Raw genomic sequence first — 6,000 nt, 5'->3', positions numbered from 1 at the left:
GCTCAGCTTTTGAGGAGGAAAGAATTTATCCAAGAAAGCCGTGACCAGCTTATCCCAGGAGTCCAGGCTATCTTTAGGTTGTGAGTCCAACCATATTCTAGCTCTGTCTCTTACAGCAAAAGGGAAAAGCATGAGTCTGTAGACTTCAGGATCTACTCCATTCGTTTTTACAGTCTCACAAATCTGCAAGAACTCAGTTAAAAACTGGTAAGGATCTTCGGATGGAAGTCCATAAAACTTGCAATTCTGTTGCATTAAAGCAACTAGTTGAGGTTTAAGCTCAAAATTGTTGGCTCCAATGGCAGGAATGGAGATGCTTCTTCCATCAAATTTGGACGTTGGTTTTGTGAAGTCACCAAGCATTCTCCTTGCATTATTGTTGTTGGGTTCGGCTGCCATCTCCTTCTCTTGTTCGAAAATTTCTGAAAGGTTGTTTCTGGATTGTTGTAATTTAGCTTCTCTTAGTTTCCTCTTCAGAGTCCTTTCAGGTTCTGGATCAATTTCAACAAGAGTGCCTTTTTCCTTGTTCCTGATCATATGAAAGAGAAAAAAACAAGAAAAGAAGAGGAATCATCTATGTCACAGTATAGAGATTCCTTTATGTTAGTAAAAGAAGAAGAAAATAGAAGAAGGAAGAGTGAAGAATCCAAACACAGGGGGAGGAGTGCGTTCGGATTTTTGGATAAAGAGAGGTGAAGAGAAGTGTTAGTAAATAAATAATTAAAAAGAATAAGAAAAGAGGGGGAGAATTCGAAAATTAATTTTTGAAAAGGAGTTAGTAATTTTGAAAATTAAAGATAAGATATGATTAAAATTAAAATTTAAAACAATTAAAAAGAATTTTTGAAAAAAGAGAGAGGTATTTTCGAAAATTAGAGAGAGAAAAGTAGTTAGGTGGTTTTGAAAAAGATAAGAAACAAACAAAAAGTCAAATAGTTAGTTGAAAAAGATATTAAAATCAAATTTGAAAAGATTAGAAGATAAGAAGTTAGATAAGATATTTTGAAATCAAATTTTGAAAAAGATAAAATTTTGAAAGAGATATGATAAAAAGATAAGATAAAAAGATGTGATAAAAAGATATGTTTGAAAAAGATTTAATTTTTTAAAATTAAAATTAATTACTTAACTAACAAGTAACTACAAGATATGATTCTAGAATTTAAAGATTGAACCTTTCTTAACAAGAAAGTAACAAACTTCAAATTTTTGAATCAATCACATTAATTGTTAGCTAATTTTTGAAAATTTGATATAAAGATAAGAAAAAATTTTTAAAAATATTTAAAAAAGATTTTTGAAATTTTCGAAAAAGAGGAAAAATTGGAAAAGATATGATTTTTGAAAAAGATTTTTGAAAAGATAAGTTTTTTAAATTTTTGAAAATTTGACTTGACTTGTAAGAAAAAACTAATTTTAAAAAATTTTGACTAAGTCAACTCAAATTTTCGAAAATTATGAGAAAAATAAGGAAAAGATATATTTTTTATTTTTTTTTTGAATTTTTAATGATGAGAGAGAAAAACACAATTATGACCCAAAACATAAAATTTTTTGGATCAAAACACATGATGTATGCAAAAACACTATGAATGTCAAGATGAACACCAAGAACACTTTGAAGATCATGATGAACACCAAGAACATATTTTTGAAAAATTTTTGATGCAGAGAAAACATGCAAGACACCAAACTTAAAAATCTTTAATGCATGGACACTATGAATGCAAAAATGCATACGAAGAACAACCTACAACACAAAACAAGAAATCATCAAGATCAAACAAGAAGACTTGTCAAGAACAACTTGAAGATCATGAAGAACACCATGAATGCATAAATTTTTGAAAAATTGCAAGAAAAATTTTAAAGCATGCAATTGACACCAAACTGAAAAATTGACTCAAGACTCAAACAAGAAACTCAAAATATTTTTTATTTTTATGATTTTATGATTTTTTGGATTTTTATTAATTTTTTCAAAAATAAAGTTTGGAAAAACGAAAAAGAAAAGAAAAATTTTGAAAAAGATTTTTGAAAAATTTTTGAAAAGAAAATTACCTAATCTGAGCAACAAGATGAACCGTCAGTTGTCCATACTCGAACAATCCCCGGCAACGGCGCCAAAAACTTGGTGGACGAAATTGTGATCACATCAATGTAGTACTCTTTGTTATTGTATGGAATCATTATTGTGGTTCTTTGCTATGTGTGGACACAACTCCGTTCAACTTAACCAGCAAGTGTACTGGGTCATCCAAGTAATACCTTACGTGAGTAAGGGTCGATCCCACAGAGATTGTTGGTATGAAGCAAGCTATGGTCATCTTGTAAATCTCAGTCAGGCGGATTATAATTGATTATAGATTTTCGAATAATAATAAATAATAAACAGGAAATAAAGATAAATAACATAGGATAGAAATACTTATGTAAATTAATGGTGGAAATTTCAGATAAGTGTATGGAGATGCTGTGTTCCTTTTGAATCTCTGCTTTCCTACTGCTCAAATTACAGTTTTCTTACATCATTCCTTTCCATGGCAAGCTGTATGTAGGGCATCACCGTTGTCAATGGCTACATCCCATCCTCTCAGTAAAAAAGGTCCAAATGCTCTGTCACAGCACGGCTAATCATCTGTCGGTTCTCAATCAGGTTGGAATAGAATCCCTTGATTCTTTTGCGTCTGTCACTAACTCCCAGCCTTCAGGAGTTTGAAGCTCGTCACAGTCATTCAATCCTGGAATCCTACTCGGAATACCACAGACAAGGTTAAACTTTCCGGATTCCCATGAATACCGCCATCAATTCTAGCTTATACCACGAAGATTCTGATTAAGGAATCCAAGAGATATGCGCCCGGTCTAAGGTAGAACGGAAGTGGTTGTCAGTCACGCGCGTTCATAGGTGAGAATGATGATGAGTGTCATAGATCATCACATTCATCAAGTTGAAGTGCAACGAATATCTTAGAATAGGAATAAAGAGAATTGAATAGAAACAATAGTAATTGCATTAAAACTTGAGGTACAGCAGAGCTCCACACCCTTAATCTATGGTGTGTAGAAACTCCGCCGTTGAAAATACATAAGTGAAAGGTTTAGGCATGGCCGAATGGCCAGCCCCCAAGGTCTAAGGACTAGGCGTCCAGAGATCCCTAATACACTAGTAAAAAGTTCTATTTATAATAAACTAGCTACTAGGGTTTACATGAGTAAGTAATTGATGCATAAATTCACTTCCAGGGCCCACTTGGTGTATGCTTGGGCTGAGCTTGATCTATCCACGAGCTGAGGCTTTTATTGGAGTTGAATGCCAAGTTGTGACGTGTTTTGGGCGTTCAACTCCGGGTCGTGACGTGTTTCTGGCGTTTTACTCTAGACAGCAACATGGAACTGGCGTTGAGTGCCAGTTTACATCGTCAATTCCCGAATAAAGTATGGACTATTATATATTTCTGGAAAGCTCTGGATGTCTACTTTCCAACGCCGTTGAGAGCACACCATTTGGAGTTCTGTAGCTCCAGAAAATCCATTTCGAGTGCAGGGAGGTCAGATTCCAACAGCATCAGCAGTCCTTTGTCAGCCTCCTATCAGAGTTTTGCTCAAGTCCCTCAATTTCAGCCAGAAATTACTTGAAATCACAGAAAAATACACAAACTCATAGTAAAGTCCAGAAATGTGAATTTTACATAAAAACTAATGAAAACATCCCTAAAAGTAACTAGATCATACTAAAAACTACCTAAAAACAATGCCAAAAAGCGTATAAATTATCCGTTCATCAATAGTACATAGCCTTCGTGATCTACTATTTAAATACTTTTTAGAAAAGTAAAAGATCTTAACACATATACGTGTGTATATATATATAAATTTAAATACCTGATATTCATAAGATTCAAATATAAGAGTGAAATATAGTACAAGGCAGAAGATAAAGATAGGCTCGATGTAAGAAAGTTATATAGTTCCAAAACTTTACAAAAGCCTGGGAAAACAGTATTGGGTACAAGCCAAAATAGGCGTTCACAAGGCAAAGCTATGGTTAATGCGGCAAAAGGCTACAAGGCAAGTTGGTATTGAAACAACAAATATATGGTTCCCTCACAGCTCTCTTACCCAATCAAAACTTCAACTTTCCAACTCCATCAATCACTTCACTACTCCATAATCGGCACAAACCAAACATCCGCAGACTCTTCCGCGAGAAACGAACTCCCACAACTCTTCGTAACGTTGTACACTTACCGCTTCACCTTCTGTATCCACAAACAGGTCTTAAAGAACTAATGCATCACATTACTATACCTAAAGATTGCACGCGACATTACAACAATTCTCGAGTTTATTCAGAAGGATAAAAGACTTTGATAAAGAAGGACAAACAACAAGGATAATCTCCGCAAGGATTTTGAAAGAACTGCTGAATTTACAAATAAACAAGGATATACAATCAATGAAGAGTATTGGAAAGAAATTCAGTTTAACAACCTCAAGGATGACTCTCGAAGCAGAGATAACTGATAGGAACACAGAAAGGATAAGCAAGGCAGTAGTTTGGAATTAAATCAAGCTGAGTTAAAAAGTATAAAATCATAGAAGAAGGTTAACTAAAGCTAGTAATGACACTCTCAAGGTTTAAAATTTATGATCAAGTACACATAATACATTTGTATATAAAGAATGAAAAATTGAAAGAAGATCACCTTAGGTGCTAAAAAAAAGGTATGGAACTCGCATTTCACAAAAGGGTGACAGAAACATATATTAAAACTTCAATATGGTTAAAAGAAAACTAAATTGCATTTTATCCAATTAGTTTCCAAGTAAAAGACAGAATAGGTGAGGTTTGAAAAACGAAAGTCATTTGGGTTAAGGCCAAAACAATTTTTTTTTTGAAAATTCTGAAAGACATTTAGGTACTCAATCAGATAAAGGTATACACTGATATTGTGACAAGGTTGTAAGAAAATCAAACGTTTGTTCAAGAACTCTCAAAGTTTAAATTTAAAGAAGCGTGTATGAAATTTTATAGCAATTATGGAACAAGTTAAACTCTACAAGTTAAACTCTATTTAGAATAGGAAACTCCGAGGTAAAAATTTGCTTATCAGTCGGTTTTAAAACTTTATTTAAAATAGTGCATGCCAACTTCAAAACAACTTTGTCAATTTAAAGAATAACTATGGATGCCATTTAAGTGAGAAGAATTGATTTAGATTTCTTAAGAGAATCCAAAACTTGTTTCAAAAGTTCACATCAAAACTCTAAGAATACACTTGAAATTGCCATCACATACGAACATTCAAGAATATTTAAGATGTACTTAAAAAGAAATCAGACCAAAAAAGAAAGGATCTTAAATCAAGGGAGTTCAAACAAGATCCACGAAGCATGGGACACCAAACAAGCTTTCCATTAGTCCAAAAGAATGCAACACTCGTCATGAAAGACAACTCAATCAACAGTGAAGTTTCAAGAAGGAATTTTTGACTAAAGAAGGACAATTAAGAGGACAAACAACACACTAGATAAAAACAAATTCAAGCTGATGTAGAGGAGTAGGAAATTCAAAAGAGAAGGAAAACTGAGACTACTGGTGGTGTTCATAAAAGAAAAAGATTAGTTAAAAACAAAATCCATTATCACAACCATAGAAACAAAAGCTTAAAGAATTAGCCCATACTTGAGAGGAAAGGTATGAACCCAATATTTTCAAAAGAACAACAAATGCGTAAATAATGTATCATGCTAAATTAAAGTCAAATTGTCAAACGAAAACTAACTGGAATAAAAGTGAAAAGCCTTTCCTTTAAGAATTTAAAAATACCTAAGTACATAATCAAATAGAGTTACGTATAGGAACTGTAATAAAATTATTTTGAAAAGTCAAATTGTACTTAAAGTAAGTGTAGTTCCGTAAATCAGTAAAAGAACATGCGAGGTATAAGAAATAAATAGTTTTTAAATTGCATAAGGAATTTTCAAAGTTTTATA

Source organism: Arachis stenosperma, chromosome 9 (assembly GCF_014773155.1).
Source record: "Arachis stenosperma cultivar V10309 chromosome 9, arast.V10309.gnm1.PFL2, whole genome shotgun sequence".
Classification (NCBI taxonomy): Eukaryota; Viridiplantae; Streptophyta; class Magnoliopsida; order Fabales; family Fabaceae; genus Arachis; species Arachis stenosperma.
Note: the sequence above shows the minus strand (reverse complement) of the source record.